Source organism: Eubalaena glacialis, chromosome 11, assembly GCF_028564815.1.
Source record: "Eubalaena glacialis isolate mEubGla1 chromosome 11, mEubGla1.1.hap2.+ XY, whole genome shotgun sequence".
Classification (NCBI taxonomy): domain Eukaryota; kingdom Metazoa; phylum Chordata; class Mammalia; order Artiodactyla; family Balaenidae; genus Eubalaena; species Eubalaena glacialis.
The window spans coordinates 59,470,347-59,493,948 of record NC_083726.1 but is presented as its reverse complement, the minus strand read 5'-3'; the positions used below and the strand labels follow the sequence as shown (position 1 = coordinate 59,493,948).

The 23,602-nt window shown below is 37.6% G+C and overlaps 1 protein-coding gene across 16 annotated transcripts in view; it reads right to left on the bottom strand.

Moving 5' to 3' along the window:
- Positions 1-23,602, bottom strand: part of R3HDM2 (R3H domain containing 2) — a 153,109-nt gene that overhangs the window by 120,452 nt on the left and 9,055 nt on the right. For 2 of the 16 annotated variants that reach the window (XM_061205806.1, XM_061205805.1), the window contains exon 2: positions 9,305-9,424. The exons of the other annotated variants lie outside the window; for them this stretch is intronic. The gene's annotated coding sequence lies outside the window, so the exon portion shown is untranslated. The remainder of the gene's footprint in view (positions 1-9,304; positions 9,425-23,602) is intronic. 16 annotated transcript variants of the gene reach the window in all.

Here is a 23,602-nt window from a genome sequence, read left to right as displayed (position 1 = left end):
AAGACATGGAAACAACTTAAATGTCCACTGACAGATGAATGGATAAAGAAGATGTGGCATATATATACACACACACACACACACACACACACACACACACACACAAATGGAATACTACTCAGCCATAAAAAAAGAATGAAAAAATGCCCTTTGCAGCAACGTAGATGGACCTAGAGATTATCGTACTAAGTGAAGTACAAATACCATAAGATATCAATGGTATGTGGAATCTAAAATATGACACAATGAACTTATCTACAAAACAGAAATAGACTCATAGAGAACAGACTTGTTGTTGCCAAGGTCGGGGGGTGGGGGAGAGATGGACTGGGAGTCTGGGATTAACAGATGCAAACTATTATATATAGAATGGATAAACAACAGGGTCCTAGTGTACAGTACAGGGAACTATATTCAATATCCTGTAATAAACCATAATAGAAAAGAATATGAAAAAGTATATATGTGTGTGCATATATAACTGAGTCACTTTGCTGTACAGCAGAAATTAACACAACATTGTATCAACTATACTTCAATAAATTTTTTTACAAATTAGTTTTTTCAGGACTTCCCTGGTGGTCCAGTGGTAAAGAGTCCACCTTCCGGGCTTCCCTGGTGGCGCAGTGGTTGAGAATCTGCCTGCCAATGCAGGGGACACGGGTTTGAGCCCTGGTCTGGGAAGATCCCACATGCCACGGAGCGACTGGGCCCGTGAGCCACAACTACTGAGCCTGCGCGTCTGGAGCCTGTGCTCCGCAACAAGAGAGGCCGCGATAGTGAGAAGCCCGCGCACCGCGATGAAGAGTGGCGCCCACTTGCCGCAACTAGAGAAAGCCCTTGCACAGAAACGAAGAACTACACGGCCAAAAATAAAAAAATAAAAAATAATAAAAAAAAATAAAAAGAGTCCACCTTCCAATGCAGGGGATGTGGGTTCAATCCCTGGTTGGGGAACTAGGATCCCACATGCCACAGGGCAACTAAGCCTGTGCGCCACAACTACTGAGCTCGCAAGCCTCAACTAGAGAGCCTGTGTGCCACAAACTATTAGCGCCCACGTGCTCTGGAACCCACGCGCCACAACTACAGAGCCCATGTGCCCTGGAGCCTGTGCGCCACAACTAGAAGAGAAGACTCGCATGCCACAACCAGAGAGAAGCCCACGTGCTGCAATGAAAGATCCCACATGCCTCAACAAAGATCCCACGTACCACAACTAAGACTGACACAGCCATAAATAAATAAGAAATAACAGAACTATTAAAAAATTAGTTTTTTCAGTAAAAAGTACATTATAAAAAATTGGGCAGAAGAACTGGATAGGCAATTTTCCAAAGAGGAAATGCAAATGGCCAACAGGCACATGAAAAGATGCTCAACAGCGCTAGTCATCAGAGAAATGAAAATCAAAACCACAATGAGATATCACCTCACACCTGTCAAAATGGCTATCATCAAAAAGAACACAAATAACAAATGTTGGCAAATGTGGAGAAAAGGGAACCCTTGTACATTGTTGCTGGGAATGTAAACTGGTGTAGCCACTGTGGAAAAACAGTATGGAGGTTCCTCAAAAAACTAAAAATAGAACTACCATATGACTCAGCTATTCCACTCCTGGGTACACATCCGGAAAAAACAAAAACACTAATTCGAAAAGATACATGCACATCAATGTTCATAGCAGCATTATTTACAACTGCCAAGATATGGGAGCAACCTAAGTGTCCATCAAATGATGAATGGATAAAGTGTGTCTGTGTGAATGTACATACATCACACACACACACACACACACACACACACACACAATGGAATACTACTCAGACATAAAAAAGAACAAAATTTTGCCATTTGCAGCAAAGTGGATGGACTTGGAGGGCATTATGCTAAGTGAAATAAGTCAAAGAAAGAAAGGCAAATACTATATTAAATCACTTATATGTGGAATCTAAAAAATACAACAAACTAGTGCACATAAAAAAGAAGCAGACTCACAGATATAGAGAACAAACCAGTGGTTACCAGTCGGGGGGATGGGGGTGGGCAAGAGCAGGCAATATAGGGGTGGGAGAGCAGGAGGTAGAAACTATTGGGTGTAAGATAGGCTACAAGGACGTACTGTACAATACAGAGAATACAGCCAATATTTTGTAGTAACTGTAAATGGAGTGTAACCTTTAAAAATTGTATAAAAAATTAGTGTGTTATATATACTAATATGCAAGGAGTTTATTATTTTTAATAAACATTTAAATATTTTCTTAGTTTTAATTTCTAACACAGTAAATACTGGCAAATATAACCCCACATAAATAAAAGTTCTTTAGAGTCTGTAATAACTTTTTGAAGAGTTAAAAGGTCAGACACCCAAAATTTGAGAACTACTAATCTAGAATTTCCCCTGCCCCATTTGTCCTTCAAGGCTCTGCTCCTCCAGAAAGCCTTCCCTGAGAGCTTAAGTAAAGTTAATCTGCTACAGTTGCTTACAGTGGAGCACAAAAGACTACACTGGTTCATAGGCACTCAGTTAACTCTTGAATGAACAAGGCTAAGCTGAGGTCACATGCTGCCAAATATACATGTACGAAAACATTTAAAAGTTGTTATTTTGTATATATCCACCACGACTAAAACCTCTCTCTCAAATCTTGAAACAACTGCTGGTGGAAATGTAAACTTCATATATCTTTGGAAGGCATTTTTATAATGTCTATAAAAATTCCAAAGTATACACCTTTAGAAAATTATCTTACTGATATTACAAATATGCAAAATGACATATGTACAAGGTTATTCATGCTGCACTATTTGTAACTGAGAAAAAATCAAAATGCCCTTTAATAGAAGAATGATAAACAATACATACATAGCCCATATAATACTGTACAGACATAAACAAGAATAAGGAAATTCAACTTACAACAACACATATAACTTGATGTATGTGTAAGTAAGAAAAGAGTAAGACACAGAACCATTTTTGTAAAAAGGAAGAAAAGAAGATACATACATATTTACATGTATGTGTATATTTTATGCTTATAAGCACACAGGATGCACAAAAACTGGTAATACTAGTTGCCCCTGGAAAGAGGAACTGACTGGTTTTCATTGTAGGAACAAGAAGAAAACTTCTCTACTTTTTTCTATACTTAGAATTTTGTACCATGTAAATGTGATACCAATCCAAAAAGTAAATCTAAAAATATGTAAGAATCTTCATTTCACATAAAGAATAACTTCTCATCTTTCTTTTTCTAGCCTCAAAAAACGTCAATCCCCAATTTTTTTTTTTTTTTTTTTAAGGAGGCAAGTGCTCTCTGCTCCATCTCCCATTTCTTTTTTTTTTTTTTAAGTATTTGTTTATTTATTTATTTATGACTGTGTTGGGTCTTCGTTTCTGTGCAAGGGCTTTCTCTAGTTGTGGCAAGCGGGGTCCACTCTTCATCGCGGTGCGCGAGCCTCTCACTATCGCGGCCTCTCGTTGCGGAGCACAGGCTCCAGACGCGCAGGCTCAGTAATTGTGGCTCACAGGCCCAGCTGCTCCGCGGCACATGGGATCTTCCCAGACCAGGGCTCCGTGTCCCCTGCATTGGCAGGCAGATTCTCAACCACTGTGCCACCAGGGAAGCCCCCCAATTTAAAAAAATTTTTTTTAAATTTATTTTATTCAAGTATAGTTGATTTACATTGTTTTGTTAATTTCTGCTGTACAGCAAAGTGATTCAGTTATATACATACAATACATTCTGGTTTTTTATTATTTACCTTTATTATTATAATTATTTTTTACAATACATTCTTTTTCATATTCTTTTCCATTATGGTTTATTGCAAGATATTAAATATAGGTTCCCTGTGCTATACAGTAGGACCTTGCTGTTTATCCATCCTATATATAACAGTTTGCATCTGCTAATCCCAAACTCCCAATCCATCCCTCCCCCTGGCCCTTGGCAACCACAAGTCTGTTCTCTATGTCTATGAGTCTATTTCTGTTTTGTAGATAGGTTCATTTGTGCCATATTTTAGATTCCACATATAAGTGATATCATATGGTATTTATTTGTCTTTCCCTTTCTGACTTACTTCACTTAGGATGATAATCTCTAGCTGCATCCATGTAACTGCAAATGGCATTATTTTGTTCTTTTTATGGTTGTGTAGTATTTCATTATATACATGTACCACATCTTCTTTATCCATTCACCTGTCAATGGACATTTAGGTTATTTCCATGTTTTGGCTATTGTGAATAGTGTTGCTATGAACATAGGAGTGCATGTATCTTTCTGAATTATAGTTTTGGCAGGGTATATTCCTAGGAGTGGGACTGCTGGATCATATCACCATACACACAATGGAATATTACTCAGCCATAAAAAAGAATGAAATCCTGCCATCTGCAGCAACATGGATAGACCTAGAGAATATTATGTTAGTGAAATAAGCCAAAGAGAGAAAGACAAATACTGTATGATAACACTTATATGTGGACTCTAAAAAATAATACAGATGGGGGGGTGGGGGAGGGTTGGATTGGAAGTTTGGGACTAGGAGATGCAAACTATTATATATAGAATGGATAAACAACGAGGTCCTATTGTATAGCACAGGTAACTATATTTAATATCCTATAATAAACCATAATGGAAAAGAGTATGAAAAAGAATATATATTCATATATACCTGAATCACTTTGCTGTACACCAGAAACTAATATTGTAAATCAACTATACTCCAATTAAAAATGAAAAATAAAAATAAATAAAAATTAAAAATAATACAAATAAATGTAATGCAAAACAGAAACAGACTCACAGATATAGAAAACAAACTAGTGTTTACCAAAGGGGAGAGGAGCAAATTAAGGGTATGGAATTAAGAGATACAAACTACTATGTATAAAATAGATAAGCAACAAGGATATATTGTATAACACAGGGAATTATAGCCATTATGTTGTAATAACTTTTAATTGAGTATGATCTGTAAAAATACTGAATCACTATGCTGTACACATGAAACTAATAAAATACTGTAAATCAACTATATGACAACTAAAAAAAAAAAAAGGACTTCCCCAGTGGTCCACTGGTTAAGAATCCGCCTTCTAATGCAGGGGACGCGGGTTTGATCCCTGGTTGGGGAACTGAGATTCCACATGCTGTGGGGCAACTAAGCCTGTGTGCCACAACTACTAAGCCTGCACACCTCAACTAGAGAGCCCACGTGCTCTGGAGCCCACGTGCCACAACTGCAGAGCCCGGGCGCCGCAACTAGAGAGAAGTTTGTGTGCCACAACGAAGAGCCCACACGTTGCAAAGAAAGATCCCGCATACTGCAACGAAGAAGATCCCAAGTGCCGCAACAAAAGACCCAACGCAGCCAAAAAAAAAAAAAAAGAAAGATACCCACTATGAAGCCTTTAAATTAACTGTGTTAAGTGGTTAACTAGTGATTCTAGGGTAGGGTCAGTATCGTCACCTTTTACCTTGTATACTTTTGAATTATTTAAATTTCTTACAATGATTACATATTACTTTTGCAATTTGAAAAATGCAAATCTGTAAGATTGAAGATACGGAACTTAAAAATCTACAGTCCTGACTTTGAATTAGACATGTTGATGTGAACTTGTGATACACTTTATTTCAAAAAAAAGATAACATTTTCCTAACCTTGTTCACTAAAAACAGCAAGAAACAATGAACAACCCACTAAGCAATGAGTACCTCTTGCACCCAGACTGTGGCCTCTAAACATCATTTCCCAATAAAGGGGCAATGGCTGTTAGATGCCCAGGAATGGAAATGTAAAAGAGGATCTCAGAGTATCAGGTCAGGCCAGAAAACAAAGAAACAATCAAAGACTAGGAGGATCATACCAAGAGGACACTGCAGAGAATTCCCTGGTGGTCCAATGGTTAGGACTCCATGCTCTCACTGCCAAGGGCCTGGGTTCAATCCCTGGTTGGGGAACTAAGATCCCACAAGCCACGCAGCATGGCCAATAAATAAATATATTAATTAATTATTTACTTTTTTAAAAAAAGGACATTGGAGCCAACTTGAAGAGGTTCCCATTTGCCATTATCAGTTAATCAGTGAGATATCAATAAGAATAAAAAAAGAAATTGACTGAAACCCATAAATATATTTAAATTGGTGAGTTCATAATGACAATTTAAAAAAAAACTAATCAGTCACCTTTGCAGGATGTTAGTGAACAAATTCATTATTTTGAAAATGGCAATGACTGTTAATTAAAATAAAGACTCAAAGCATTTGTCTCACCTTTCCTATACAAGATATACCTGAAAGTAACCAAGTAAGTGATGAGGGAAGTATCTCTTTATAAAAGTATTCCACCTAAAATAAATTTTAAAATAATACAACTTCAATATCACCATTCTGTAATCACTAATGAAATTCAATAAAGGATGTAGACAATGATCATCAATGACTGCTGACATCATGAAAAGTAGACTAACAGACATCACACACTTCCTCCTAATGGAAGTACACTATAAAGTATTCAAGCCAAAAACACTGAATCTGAATCTGATCAAGTCTCTAGATATAACTGCCCATTTGAAGGAAATACAAAGTACAGAGAAATATGTTAAATGACACCAATATGATGTCAATCACCAAATCCACTTGTGGGAAACTACTGGACAGATGACCCAGATTCTTCAACAAATACACCGGGGAAAGAAAAAAAGGAGAGGGGAAATTTTTCAGATTAAATGATTTTTAAAGATATATCGACCAACTACAAGGTACAGATTTTATTTGGATCCTATTTTAAACAAACAGGCTGTTTAAGAAATATGATACAATCAGGGAAATATGAACACCAGATATTTAATATTAAGGAATTATTGTTAATTGTTTTAGAACTGTAAATGGTATTGAGGGACTTCCCTGGTGGCACAGTGGTTAAGAATCCACCTGCCAATGCAGGGGACACAGGTTTGAGCCCTGGTCTGGGAAGATCCCACATGCTGCGGAGCAACTAAGCCTGTGCGCCACAACTACTCAGCCTGCGCTCTAGAGCCCGCGAGTCACAACTACTGAGCCCACGCGCTGCAACTACTGAAGCCCACGTGCTGCAACTACTGAAGTCCACGCACCTAGAGCCTGTGCTCCGCAACAAGAGAAGCCACCGCAATGAGAAGCCCGCTCACCACAGTGAAGAGTAGTCCCCGCTCGCCATAACTAGAGAAAGCCCGCGCGGAGCAACGAAGACCCAACACAGCCAAAATAAATAAATAAATAAATAAAAATTTAAAAATAAATGGTATTGATATTGTTTTTTTAAAGTCCTTATTATTTAGGGTATATACTGAAATATTTAGGGATGAAATAATACATCAGATTTCCTTCAAGATAATCAGGAAAGGGGAGCCCAGTTCAATTCCTACCTCATCCCTACCTTTCTATATTGATTTCTCTCTGATTTTCTTTTACATTTGTTTGTGCTGCACAATTAAATGTAACTAAATTCTACAGCATTCCATCTATAATACAGAATCTAATCCATTATATCTACTGTTGTTTTGTTCAAGTTTTATCTCCACCACTAGCCAGCAAGGTCTTTTAATGCACACAAAAAATTTTTGATCCCACAACCCTAGAATGGTGCTAAGCCTTCTAATGGTCCCAAGTACCTAATCTGACAATCAAGGTGTCTCTGAAAAACCCTGGGACCTACGGAAAAATGCAATATTCTTCCTTGTCACCCCAAGGGCTACTTTGTGCTAAAATTTAAGTTTTAACCATAGTAAAAGCATATAATATTATCTTATTCAAATTTAACAGGGGTTCCTTTTATAACATCAAAATGCTAAGTCTTCAGCAAGTTAGGGCAAGCTAATAAGCACAAGCTTTTCCTCCCAGAGTTCAAATGGGAACTTGAGTATTTATACTCTTTCGCAGAAACAAAATTATACATTACTAGGTTTAAATAGAAATTTTATTATCTAAGTGATTGATTAAATACACTGAAGTTATTTAATAAAAGCTTCAGCTGTAATGTAAAAAGAGAGCTTACCCAAAGAAATAGTCACAAAGCCCAGGAAAAAAAGAACTCACTACCTAACTGGCAACCAGTAGCACTGGAGAACAAGTCTACTGGAGTACTTACAAGTTTTAAGAGTTGATTTATAGCCCCTTTATCCTTTAAAAAAAATTTTTTTTTAAATAAATAAATTTATTTATTTTTTACTGCATTGGGTCTTCGTTGCTGCGGGCGGGCTTTCTCTAATTGAGGCGCGCGGGCTTTCTCTAATTGTGGCGAGCAGGGGCTACTCTTCGTTGTGGTGCATGGACTTCTCATTGCGGTGGCTTCTCTTGTTCACAGGCACTAGGCACATGGGCTTCAGTAGTTGTGGCACACAGGCTCAGTAGTTGTGGCTCGCAGGCTCTAGAGCTCAGGCTAAGTAGTTGTGGCGCACAGGCTTAGTTGCTCCGTGGCATGTGGGATCTTCCTGCACCAGGGATCGAACCCATGTCCCCTGCATTGGCAGGCAAATTCTTAACCACTGGGTCACCAGGGAAGCCCCAAATATGTTTTAAAATAATTGATTTTTTCCCTCTAATCATAAAAGAAATCCATGTTATTTATAAATAGAGATAAACAAAAAAGAAAATTAAAACCATCTCACTACCTCCTTCATAACATTTTGTCTTACTAAACAGTAAGTCCTTTGAGGGCAGCTCACTTCCCCAAGCAACACAGGAAATTGTGTTCTACAGCTCTCTACGGAAGCCCTAAGGGGAAGGAAAGAGGAAAAACCCATGGGCTTAATTCAATGAGAGCAACACGTAGATTTGTCTTTCAGTTTTTTTTACATTTCACCATTTATATAAATCCAGGGTCAGAAAAAAAAAACTTACATTCCACTCTTACGGAATTTTCTTGGTTTATAATAATTTGGGGGGCATTTTTTCCAGTGTCCTCAAAATTTCTTACTATAGCAGCAGCAAAGTCTTACACTTCGAATTGGCAAGTCGGGTAGTAAACATTTCATATTCACTCTGTGTAAAGTCTGTGTCTATTTTAACTTATATTTAAATTAGTTACTCAAAGTACCATTCCATTTATCTGTTATTTCTTATGTTGAAGTCCTACCCAACTCCGTCAACAGATTTTTCTTATTTCATGTAGTTAAGTGTACACTGAATAACTAAGTTTCTCCTCAAAATATCCTACACTAGTCTGAATCTACACATATGCAAAACAATTCTGGTGTCATGAAATTCACCCACAAGTACCCAACTGTAATGCTCACCTGATCTCTAACTCAGATGTATTGCCTCATCCATCCAGGCGAAGTATAATAACTGTACTTATCAAGCATAATTTGAAGAGACATTGGAGAAAGCAGAGTAGATAGCCTCCAGCAATTCACCTAGGAGGGGAAAAAAATTATCCCTTTCACCACCCAGAGTCTAGGCTCTAACAAGTTTTCAGCAACAGTCAAATAAAATTCTCAGAACAGTTTTGACTTTTCACTGGACTCTGTGTCTTAATTAAGCAGTCTGAGTGACAGTGCAAAAATTAATTTGAAGCTACTTTTCTTCTTCCTTACTCCAAAAAGCCAAATATTGTCTGTCTTGACTATTCAAATCCCCAGAGATTTCAATTCTGCAGGAGCTCTACATGGTTCTAAATTTAGCCAAGTAATAGAAATAGTTGGAAGGCATGCAATTCATTTTAATATCTGCACCTTTATGTTGCCAGGCAGCTAATTTTTAAAGTAGTCTTAGAGCAGTCATCCACATAAAAGAACAAATATATAAGCCATGTAATCAATTGATAGGTTAGTAATTGTGTTAATTAAAATATTACCTATAACTTCTGTAAGTGACCAACATCACCCCTCCGAAAATATATTCTATATTTCTTACACAGGGATAGAGTTTTAAATATTTCAACAAAACATGGGACTTCCCTGGCAGTCCAGTGGTTAAGACTCCGTGCTTCCAACGCAGGGGGCGTGGGTTTGATCCCTGGTCGGGGAACTAAGATCCCGCATGCCGTGTGGTGCAGCCAACAACAAAAAAAACACGTTAATAGCAAATCACTTTCCTTACAGCTTATTTATGTTTCTACTTCAAAGGAACATATAGATAGGTTTAAGGAGTTTCACCTTCAATGCAAAATGTTTTTGTACACTTTGCTATACAGCACAAATCAGCACAACATTGTAAATCAACTATTCTTCAATAAAAAAAAAAAACCAAGGGGGAAAAAAAGTTTTTGTAGAAAGGACTGACATGTCTCATTTCACGTAGAGTCCCAGAGCAGGACATTCTCAAGCTGTTGGACCATAAGTGACCAGGGTGTACAAGATCCCAATTCTAAGGCTAAATCTAGTTTGGATTTTCTAAAACATCAGGCCTCATAAGGAGCCATAAAACCATACTCCAGCATAAATGTTCAATACAATAAACACCCTAATTTCATGTCAGTTTCCTAGACTGCGTTCACAGATCAATGTGTAAAACATATGTGCAGATGAATACAAGATGCAGGTTCAAAGCACAAAGTATAAAAGACCTGGATTAGAACTTTCCCTATCTAAGGAGATTTTAATTCAGAGAGCTGAAAATAACAAAGAGGGAAACAACTCAAGTGACTATACCACAGAAAGAAAAAGCCTGGATTACATAAGAGTAAGAAGGATACAAATACTTATTTTCACCTTCACATGTCACCACTAAGTTAGGAGAAGAAAAAACAATACAATGCCAATTTTCTGCACAACATCCCATCTCCTGTGGCAAGTCATCAGCACTGCCTATATATAACTCACTTCATTCTGAGAAGTAATTCAATTTAGACACTTTATTATCAAATAATTCTGAGAAGACATAGAAGGGTCTTAGATCTGGAATCCACTCTTATTTTTTGTACTGGAAATAATTGATCCCATAAGGATAGCAAAGGATAGATAATTAAGAATGAGAAGCAGTTCCCCTTTAAAGGAACCATTCCCCACTAAAGGTATCAGGGTTCCTTGCAGAAGTGACTGATTCCAGGTTTGTAAAGTACAAAGCGAGCCCAAAATACCTTGTTGTGCCAGGATGTAAGGAAGTCCTCAAAACTTGACTGGGACAAGTCAAAAAGACATAGGAGTTAGTTTGAAGGGGCTCCCACTGACCAAAGTGACGACAATTGTTGCATGTATAATACTAAGTATTGTCAGTATTTTTTTAAGTGCTTTTCCTTATTGAAAAAAAAATGGAAAAGAACAAAAATACACAAACTCCAAAGCTCTGAAATTAAGCATTAACAAACCAGGTTCATGATATATGATCAGTATCCAAAAACCCAACTATAAACAATGCCAAGCAGTGCTCCTCAGTATTATTTTTACAATTGTTAGTCATGTTAAGCATCAAGAAAAAGAAAACACGTTATTGCACATTACAGCCAACCCCCCCGCAAAAAAGGCTAAAATTTTGACACTAGAGAATTGAATAATGTTTGATGCTATACCACAAACAGCTTCTGATGTATATCCAATGTGAAAAAGTCTTTACACATATATGACATATTTTTAATATTGATAAAGGATTGTAACATATTGAATTTTTTAAAATACCAAATCTGTAGTGATCCTCAAAAACAAAAAACGGGAGAAATAAAGTTCTTCTTTGTAGAATAACGCCAACTAGTAAATGTAGAAGGAATGACAGACTCAACATTTTGCAACCACCAATGTAATAACTATTTCAGACAAGGATCATCAACGAATGTTACCACCACTGGGCAAAACGCAGAGGAAAAGAAGAGTCATACCATCTTAACAGTATCATCCCACAGATTGTTTCTTAATTACAAAGGGAAAAAGGCACCTTTACAAAGAAGAAATGTAGCCTATATCAACTTATCTAAGTGACCAAACTTACATCACAATAAGCACACAATACCTAAATAGTATTCTTGCCAAAAATATTTAATCTGAACCTAATCATGACAAATCCAAATTGTGAAATATTCTTCAACACAACTGGCCTGAACTCTTCAAAAAATTGTGAAATATTCTTCAACACAACTGGCCTGAACTCTTCAAAAATATCAATGACACGAAAAACAAAAATAGAAAGAACTGCTCTGAATTAAAAGGCTAAAACAATATGAAAATTAAATGTAATTCATGATACTTGAATAAATCCAGGATTGGAAGGACAGCTATAAAGCAATATCTCAATTATTGAGATGATGGAGGAAATTTGATTATAGACTATAAATAATTATATATCACTGTAAAATATTCAAATGTGATAATGAGTTTGATAACAATATTATACTAATATAGGAAAATACCTTGTTCTTAGGTGATATATACGTAACAAATTCTGGGTGAAGTTTCCTGATGTGTGTAATTTCCTAATACAAATTCCTAATACACAATAAAAAATAATGTATATATGTATAGGGAGAGAAGGGAGAGAGGTGGAAAGTGAGGGAGAGAGGGGGAAAGTGAGAGAGAGAGGTGGAAAGTGAGAGAGAGAGGTGGAAAATGAGAGAGAGAGAACGAGAGAGAGGGAGGGAAGGGGTAAAGAAAGAGTGTAAGGGCATAAATGTGACAAAATATCCAATAAATATTAGGTAAAAGTCATATTGATGTTCATTGTATCACTCTTTCAACTTTTCTATAGGTTTGGAATTCTTCTACATAAAAACATGGGGGTGAAAAATAACAAGCAGCAACATTAACCCAAGCTCTTGGCTATCCAGTATAAATTTTGCTGTGTCCTAAAAGCAATTCCAGGTGATGATTACAAGTGCAGACTTCAGCATGAAACTGGGTTATGTTCTGGCTGCATGATGATGGACAAATAACCTAACCTAACCTCTCTGCAATGGTCTGAATGTGTCCCCTCAAAATTTATATGTTGAATCCTAACCCCCAAACATGATATTAAGAGGTGAGGCCTTTGGGGTGGTTAAGTCATGAGCTTACTGCCTTATAAAAAAGTTTCCAGAGAGATCCCTAGCTCCTTTCACCATGTGAGGACACAGTAAGATGCTGGCTATTAACCAGGACAAGGGCCCTCAGCAGAATCTGACCATACTTGATCTTGGACTATTCAGCTTCCAGAACTGTGAGAAATAAATTTTTGTTGATGAGCCACCCAGTATTTTGTTATAGCAGTCTGAACAGATTAAGTCACTCCCTAAACCTCAACTGTAAATAGGGATAATACAGTACTACTCCATAGGGACTATCTTCTGCGGATTAAATGATCTAATATGTCCTATTATTATACTTCTGTGATATCACATTCTTTGTTCACTTAACTACCCTGTAAGTATATGGGGAGACTGGACTAATTTTTAGCCTTTCTCTGACTTGGCAACTAGCTTATAAGCTATAATAACTTTATTAAAATTTTGTGAATTGCCAAATATATCCAAATTCAAATAAAAGAATTAAAATGCATTCCATCTAAGGACCAATAAAAATAAATCCACCATTAGCACAAATGACAGAGCTAACATACTCTAAAGTACCTGTCAAAGCAGTAGCTTTTCACAGCTTACATTTGCTCCTTCCTCAAAATACTAGAGGGTCACCTATCACGAACAGACACAGGCTGCCTTGGTCCCAAAAATGTCAATCTTTACACTAAAATCCAATGCCCTCAGGCCAGAAGTGCCTCTTACATTCTGGAATTTCCTGGGGCTTCATGTCAGCTCTCTTATCACTCTGTAAGTTTGCCCTGCATGATCCCATTTCCTATCATGGACTGAACACCCTTCATGTACAGAGTACTCCAAAAACCTAAATACTGAACTTTACCAACACTCCTCTAAGCCGAAACCTGCATCCCCCTTTTTTAGTGATATAATTGACATATATTAGCTACAGGTATACATGATTCAATACATGTATATACTGTGAAATAATCACAAGTCTAATTAACATCCATCACCAGACATATTCACAATTTTTTCCTTGTAATAAGAATGTCTAAGATCTTCTCTGCTAGCAACTTTCAAATATACAATACAGTATTAACTATAGTCTCCATGCTGTACATTTCATCCCCAAGACTTATTTATATATATGTGTGTGTGTATAAACATATATATGTAACTGGAAATTTGTACCCTTTTGTCCACCTTCACCCATTTCAGCCATCCCCCACTCCCTGCCTTTGGCAACCACCAATCTGTTCTCTGTAGCTGTGAGATTCCACATTAAGTGAGCTCACACAGTATTTGTCCTTCTCTGACTTATTTCACTTAGCATAATGCCCTCAAGGTGCATCTATCTAATCTATCTATACTGTCACAAATAGCAGGAGTTCCTTCTTTTTCCTGTATGTGTGCGTGTGTGTGTGTGTGTGTGTGTGTGTGTGTGTGTGTGTGTGTGTGCTGTATACAGCCACATTTTCTTTATCCATTAATTCGTTGCTGGACACCTAGGTTGTTTCCATGTCTTAGCTACTGGCAACAATGCTGCAATGACATCAGGGTGCAGGTATCTCTTCAAGATAATGATTTCATTTCCTTCAAATATATATCCAGAAGTAGGACTGCTGGGTCACATGGTAGTTCTATTTTTTAATTTCTTGAGGAACCTCCATACTGCTTTCCATAGTGGCTATCCCAATTTACATTCTCACCAACAGTGCACTAGGGCTCCCTTTTCTCCACATTGTCACCAACACTTACTATCGCTTATCTTTTTGATAATAGCCATTCTAACAGGTGTAAGCTAACATCTCATTGAGGTTTTGATTTGCATTTTCCTGATGATTAGTGATGATGAGCACATTTCCATGTACCTGTTAGCCATCTGTATATCTTTTTTGGAAAAATGTCTATTCAGTTCCTCTATCCATTTTTTAATCAGATTGGTTTTTTTCCTATTGAGTTACATGAGTTCTTTATACATTTCAGGTATCAACCCTTTTTCAAATATATGATTTTTTGGAAGTATAGTTTATGTACAATATTATGTAAGTTATAGATGTACAATATAGTGATTCATAATTTTTCAAGGTTATACTCCATTTAGTTATTATAAAATATTGGCTATATTCTGTGTTGTACCATATATCCTTGTAGCTTTTTTTATATATAATAGTTTGCACCTCTTTCAAATATATGATTAGTAAATATTTTCTCCCATATAGTAGGCTTTTTCATTTTGTTGATGGTTTCCCTTGCTGTGCAGAGATTTTTAGTTTGATATAGTCCCACTTATTCATTTGTGCTTTCGCTGTCTTTGCTTTTGGTGTCAAATCCAAAGAATCCCCAAGACTGATGTCAAGGAGCTTACTCCCTATGTTTCTTTCTACAAGTTTTATGGTTTTAGGTCTTATGTTCAAGCTTTTAATCCATTTTGAGCCATTTTTTGTGTTTGGTGTAATATAGTAGTCCAGTTTTCCCAACACCATTTATTGAAGAGATTATCCTTTGCCTATTGTTTGTTCTTGGCTCCTCTGTCATAAATTAATTGACCATGTGTGCATGGGTTTATTTCTGGGCTCTCTATTCTGTTCCATTAATCTATGTATCTGTTTCTATGCCAATACCATACTGTTCTGATTACTATGGCTTTGTAATATAGTTTGAAATCAGGAAGTATCATACCTTCAGTTTTGTTCTTCTTTCTCAAGATTTCTTTGGCTATTTGGTGTCTTTTGTGGTTCCACACAAATTTTAGGATTGTTTGTTCCCTGTGAAAAATGCGACTGGAATTTTGATAGTGATTGCACTGAATCTGTAGATTGCTTTGGGTGGTATGGACATTTTAACAATATTAATTCTTCCAATCCATGAGCAGAGAGTATCTTTCCCCTTATTTGTGTCTTCTTCAATTCCTTTCACTGATGTCTTATAGTTTTCAGTGTACATGTCTTTCACCTCCTTGGTTAAACTTATTCCTAGGTATTTTATTCTTTATGCTACAATCGCAGGTGGAATTATTTTTTAAATTTCTCTTTTTGATAGTGATTAATGTATAAAAACACATCTGATTTCTGTATATTGATTTTATATCCTGCAACTTTACTGAATTCATTCATTAGTTCTAACAGTTTTTGGTGTAGTGTTTAGGATCTTCTATATATAATATCATGTCATGTCATCTGCAAATCTTCTTCCTTTCTGATCTGAATGCCTCTTATTTCTTTTTTTGCCCAACTGCAGTGACTAGGACTACCAAAATTATGTTGAATAAAAGTGGCAAGGAAAAGCTTTCAGCTTCAGTTGAGTTTAATGTTAGATGAGGGCTTGTAACATATGGCTTTTATGGTGTTGAAGTACATTCCTTCTATACCCACTTTTGTTGAGTTTGTTTGTAATGCTTCTTCTGCACCATTGAGATGACCATATGATTTTTATCCCTCATTTTGTTAATGGGGTGTATCACACTGATTGACTTGCAGATGTTGAACCACCCTTGCATCCCTGAAATAAATCCCACTTGATTATGGTGTATGATCCGTTTAATGTATTGTTGAATTCAGTTTGCTAATATTTTGTTGAGGATTTTTGCATGTATATTCATCAGGGATACTGGCCTGTAATTTTCTTTACTTGTAGTGTGTCCTTGTCTGGTTTTTGTATCAAGGTTATGCTAGCCTCATAAAATGAATTTGGAGTTTGAGAAGGATTGGTATTAGTTCTTCTTTAAATGTTTGGTAGAATTCACCAGTGAAGCCACCTGGCCCTGGGCTTTTGTCTGTTGGAAGGTTTTTGATTACTGATTCAATCTCTTTACTAGTACAGGCATACCTTGGAGATATTGCAGGATCAGTTCCAGACCACTGTAATAAAGCAAATATCGAAATAAAGCAAGTCACAAATTTTTTGGCTTCCCAGTGCATACGAAAGTTATGTTTAGACTATATTGTAGTCTATTAAGTGTGAAATAGCATTACGTCTAAAAAAAACAATGTACATACCTTAATTTTAAAATATTTTATTGCTAAAAAATGCCAAAACAACATAATAGTAACATGGAAGATCACTGGTCACAGATCACTGTAACAAAAAGTAATGAAGAAATTTGAAAAATTACAAGAATTACCAAAACGTGACATGGAGACACAAAGTAATCAAATGCTGTTAGAAAAATAGGGCTGATAGACTTGATCAATGCAGGGTTGCCACAAACCTTCAATTTGTAAAAATCACAGCATCTGTGAAGCGCAATAAAGCCAAGCTCAGTAAAATGAGGTATGCTTCTAATGGGATTCCTCAGATTTTCTATTTCTTCATGACAGTCCTGGTAGGTTGTATGTTTCTAGGAATTTATCCATTTCTTCTAGGCTGTCCAAGTTGTTGGCATATAATTGTTCACAGTAATCTCTTGAGGTACCAGGTGTTAACATCTCCTCTTTCATTTCTGATTTTATTTGAGTCCTCTTTTTTCCTTGGTGAGTCTAGCTACAGGTTTGTCTATTTTATCTTTTTTTAAAAAATAAAAACTAGCTCCTAGTTTCACTGTTCTTTTCTATTGTTTCTCTATTTTATTTATTTCTACTCTGATATTTATTTTCTTCCTTCTACTTACATTAGGTTTAGCTTGTTCTTCTTTTTCTAGTTCCTGGAGGTGTAAAGTTAGGTTATTTGACATCTTTCTCATTTCTTAATGTAGGCATTTGTCACTATGAACTTCCCTTTTAGAATTACTTTCGCTGCATCCCATAGGTTTTGTATTTAGTATATTGTATTTCCATTTTCATTCGTCTCTGGGTATTTTTTATTTTCTCTTTTTATTTCTTCTTTGACCTGTTGATTATTCAGTAGCATATGTTTAAGCTCTACATGTTTATGAATTTTCCAGTTTTCCTCTTATCATTGATTTCTAGTTTCACACCACTGTGGTCAGAAAAGATTCTTGACATGATTCAATCTTCTTAAATTTATTAAGACTTGTTTCATGCCTGACATATACTCTATCTTGGAGAATATTCCATGTGCACTTGAGAAGAATGTGTATTCTGTTACTTTTGGATGGAATGTTCTATACATGTCTGTTAAGTCTATCTGGTCTAACTTGTCATTTAAGGCCAATATTTCCTTACTGATTTTCTGTCTGCATGATTTATCCATTGATGAAAGTGGGGAATTAAGATCGCCTATTATTGTATTGCTGTCTATTTCTCCCTTTAGGTCGGTTAATATTTACTTTAAGTGCTCCTAAAACCTGCCCCCTTTCTTATCTCTGTTAGCAACACCACCCAGTCACCCAAAACAGAAACTGAGAGTCACCTATTCACAATTACTTCCCTCTCCTCTCATATTTAGCCAATTTCCAAACTCTGGCACCATCTCCTGGATCCACTTGATCTTCTCAGCTCCTGTCCTCTCTTCTCCACTCCCATCACTGATAGGCAGAGAATTTAGTTAATGGGACAAGACGTCCAGAGTTCTTTTTTGCCTCCAGCAGAGCAATTGGCTATGTCCACGATGATTGCTCTGTTGGCCTATCAGCCTTTATCCCTGAATAACTAAAATCTCTAACCTATCCTTGATGAACACGTAGTGTGAGTGAGAAATAAACCATTGTTTCAAGCTATTAAGATTTGGGGGTTGTTTCTTACCCATCATACCCATCTCTATCCTGATTTCAACATCTTCTGCACTACTACAACAGCCCCCTAACAAGTGTCTCTCCCTCCACTCTAAATCCCCTGTATTTTTCCAAAGTGCTACCAGAGTTACCTTTATAAAACAATCATTCCATTTCTCTGATGAAAATCTTCAGAGGTTCCTTTTTGCCTCAAAACATTCCAAAGTCCTTAATATACCTCTTAAAGCCTACCACAAAATTAGGCTCTATATACATTCTCTCCAGCCATTCAAAATAATGCTACCTCTCCATACATACCATAGTTTTTAATACTCCTGAGTCTTTGCCCAGGCTAGTCTATCTGCTTGAAATGCATTCCCACCCTATACCACCCCACCCTACCTCTGTCTGCCTAGCCAAACAAACCACTTGGCAACTGTCCCTCCCATTTTCTCAACAGCTATTCAAATTTCTGTCTCTTCTCAAGGACCCTATTTTGCCAATGCTCTTTATTGGAACACACTAGCCCCCTAACCCAAAAGGATAAGTCTCCTAGATCACAAGGAATATCAGGGCTTTAAGGTAGGAGCTCCCTCAAATTCCTTTGTTCAGTTACCAAACATTTGTCCCCACCCCTTTCTTGACCTTTTCCTCTATCTTAATAAAGGAAATAATTTCACTCCATTATCACCACTCTCTAATGTCTTTTGCTAATTCCCCGAACATATAAATAAGCTCAAGTCTCTCATCTTAAAAAACTCTTCCTTGGGACTTCTCTGGCAGTCCAGTGATTAAGACTCTGCGCTTTCAATGCAGGGGACACGGGTTTGATCCCTGGTCCGGGAAGATCCCACATGCCGCGGAGCAACTAAGCCTGTGCGCCCCAACTACTGAGCCTGAGCTCTAGAGCCCACAAGCCACAACTACTGAGCACGCGTGCCCTAGAGTCTGTGCACCGCAACTACTGAGCCTGCGCGTCACAACTACTAAAGCCCGTGCGCCTACAGCCCGTGTTCCACAACAAGAGAAGCCACCGCAACAAAGAGTAGCCCCTGCTCGCCACAACTAGAGAAAGCCCATGCGTAACAACATAGACCCAAAACAGCCATAAATTAATTTTTAAAAATTCAATATATTAAAAAAAAAAGCCCCTACCTACCTTTCTAGCCTTTTCTATAAATAATCCCCACAAACATCCCATGTGTAGGCATATCCTGTCCTTGAAGTTTGTCAAAGGCATCATGCTGCTCTGCTCTACACCTCCACCGTTTATGTAGGTAGTTCCTCCCCTAGACCTCTCTTCCTTATACCTGTCTACCTGGTTAACTCTTGTCGGCCCTTCAAGATTCATAACCCCCTGACAGAAAGTCTTTCCAGATCTCCATTGTACTTCCAAAGCACTTTGTGCATTCCTCTAGCTCAGGGTTCATCAGCCTGCAGTATCCTGACTGACTTCTCTAAGTTCTTTGAAGGTAAGGATTATGTCTTGTTTTTTCACACCCCCAGCGCCTAATACTTCGTAACTATTCATATGCTAGTTGAATTAATGAATCCACTGAGACTCAATTCAAACTTTACCTTCTCTGAAAAGTTGAATCTGAAACTGTTATTTAGAATTAAGCATTCTTCCTCCTGCTTTCATATTACATTTTATTACCACCTTGTAACACTCATAACCTTGTAATTTATTTCCTCTTTTGTAATCTATAAAAATAAAACATGAGCTCCTTGACAATAGGGACAATGTCGCATCTACCTTGGTATCTTTAGCATATAACACAATATCTAACCAAGAAACGGGCACATATTAAATGTTTGAGTAAATGAGTAAGTTGCTCTTTTCATAAATTTTCTTGAGGTATTACCTGACTTGAAGATCACTTTCTATTGTAAAAATGGAGAAGAAAGAGAAACTAAGAGAAGACCTTCTAACAAAGAACTGTCCTGGAAAGAAAACATATAGGTGATGTTTATTTTAACAAAGACTAATAATAAACTGAGTTTCTCTGATTTCTAAGCTAGTACTATATGACAGGCTCATAGTGCACCAAAGCAAAAGCTGGGTTGGTAAGATGAAACAGTGGCAAGTGAATGCCTGTAATTCTTAATTGAAAATCTATAATCTTTTCAGAGGGCCTCAGGTGGCAGACTGCGTGTGTGCGTGTGTGCGTATGGCTAAATTTGTGTCCCTTACTGCGGGAAATGAGCAAAGCACAAGTCAACAATAAAGGACAGGACAGAACAGAGAGAACAGAAGAGACTCATGGCCTAAAACACATTATGGAACAGATCCTATAGCTGAATCCAGTCAGACTGCTAAACTGAAAAGACAATTGCTATTTCCCAACCTATAAGAAACTAATAGGCAGAAAAACATTTATGAAAGCTATGTTAATTCCAAAGAGAAAAAGGAAGAAAAAGAGAAAAATAAAGCACACAGAAATAAAGCACCATTTTACCTCTGCCAATATAACTTCAATGCTGTTCTGTTACCTAACAGCACTACAGAACATTATTTAGAGACTAGTAATTTGATCATGTTTAATACAGACCGTCCTTCTGTGAGGTAGGCTATGCTTGCTGACTGTGGCCACCAAACAGATGTAAATACATCCCAGCTACATGGAAAGTGTGCTCATTAATATCTGTAGATACCTTTTTGTCTCTCTTCTGTATTATCTACTAACTACAGGTGAAGTAAAATACTGAAGCTCGCCTAAGAATTCATTAAGCGCAGCTTCAATCTCAAGTGTTTACATTTTAAATGAGTAAATGTATCAGGAAGTATTACTGTATTTAACCTTGAGATATCTCCAAAAGTCAATTTTCCTGTACCCTAAAAGGAAACAGACCAACAACTCCATTTTACATATAAAGACACTGATTCAGCAGAGTTCATGAGGGTAAACTCAGCACAGCCTCAGAGAACTTCAAACAGGGTTAAAAATTCAAGTCTCAAGCACTGGCTCTGATTTTACTCCCTCACAAAGCCTACACAGAAACTAAACAGGTTTGATTCCTTTCAGTAGTCCTATCTTACCAGTCAATCACACTTAATTTTTCAGCCATCACACTCATTCAGTTAAAAAGAAAGAAAAAATATTTCTGCACTATCATATAGGGAAAATACTCCAAGCGCAAACCCTCTTCGTCTTCCTCTTCTTTTCTGTCAAAAATACTGCTAAGGCAACTAAGCCCGTGTGCCACAACTACTGAGCCTGCGCTCTAAAGCCCGTGAGCTACAACTACTGAGCCTGAGTGCCACAACTACTGAAGCCCACGCGCCTAGAGCCCATGCTCCGCAACAAGCCAGCGCACCACAACAAAGAGTAGCCCCCGCTCGCCGCAACTAGAGAAAGCCCGCGTGCAGAAAGGAAGACCCAATGCAGCCATAAATAAAGAATTTTTTAAAAAATTAAAAAAAAATACTGCTAGGATAGAGAGTAAAACACAAAGAATAAATTTTAAACCAAATAACTCTGAAGGGAAAATAAGGAGAACTGGAAAGGGGGATAACTAATTTAAGGCTGAAGATACCATGATAAAGGTAAAACTTTGGTAGTACAGGCACAACTTAGTTCAGGATTTCAGTTGTTGGCCTTAGTATAGGGCAAAAACTTAGTTCAGGATTTCAGTTGTTGGCTTTAGTATAGCTCTGCCCCAAATCAAGACTCTAACAATGATCTCTCTTGGGTACAGTGTTAGCTAGGAGGGGCAAAACAACTGGCAAAGGGAATTCCCTGGTGTTCCAATTGTTACGGCTCTGTGCTTCCACTGCAGGGTGCACGGGTTCAATCCCTTGTCGGGGAACTAAGATCCCGCGTGATGCGCCCAAAAAAAAAAAAAACTGACAAAATCACAATCTAGACACAGACCTCTAGAACATATGCCTCAAATTATCTAATTATTTTTCTTTCCTTCTCTTTTCCTTACAGCTAGTAGAGGAATAAGACAAAAATCACGTGCTCTAGAGCTCTTCTGGCACTGGAGAGATCACGATCCTAGCAAATTTAACTTCAGTGTGAGCAGAAAACTTAGAATGGAATGTACAGAGGGAAACATGGTAAAGACAAAGAGGAACCCAGCTTTGTGGAAACTGGTCCAAGAGAGGCAGACAAAATGAGAGTTTTGGGGATGCCCTGAAGGGTTCCAGAACATTACAGGAAGGTTTCTGTGGTTTCTGTGGTTTTCCGGTGGAGAGACATCCAGTTGAAACAATGGTATACCCCAGGGCAGCAAGGTGTGACAACAGGGAAGGTGAAAGAACAAGTAATTCATCTGTAGCTGAAGCCTAACCCTGAAAGCAAAGGGAAAACAGCAAAATGTAAGGCAGGTGAGATAAAGCAGCCAGATTTTAAAAATATATATGGGCTTCCCTGGTGGCACAGTGGTTAAGAATCTGCCTGCCAATGCAGGGGACACAGGTTCGAGCCCTGGTCCGAGAAGATCCCACATGCCGCGGAGCAACAAAGCCCATGCACCACAACTACTGAGCCTGCGCTCTAGAGCCTGCGAGCCACAACTACTGAGTTCACGTGCCACAACTGAAGCCCGCGTACCTAGAACCCGTGCTCCACAAGAGAAGACACCACAGTGAGAAGCCCACGCACCGCAACGAAGAGTAAGCCCTGCTCGCTGCAACCAGAGAAAGCCCACGCACAGCAATGAAGACCCAACGCAGCCAAAAATAAAAAAATAAATAAAATAAATAAATTTTTTTTAAAAAAAGAAAAAGATTCAAGAGAAACTGCAGAGATAAGAGGCTACTTAACTTATGATTACTGGATATTAAAGAGTAAGAAGGATTCAAGTATGACATCCAGGTTTCTGGCTTATGCAACTAGGTAGCATGATTCAAAGAAAAAAGAACTCAGAAAGAACAGATTTCCATGGAAAAATTATTTCTGCTGTGGGCATGTTGAGTCTGAGGTGCTGTGTAACAGTCAAATGGAGATGTTCAAGAGACCACTGGATAAATGAGCCTAGAGCTCAGGTAAGAGATCAGAACTGGAGACAGAGACTCACAAATTGCCAGCTTATAAC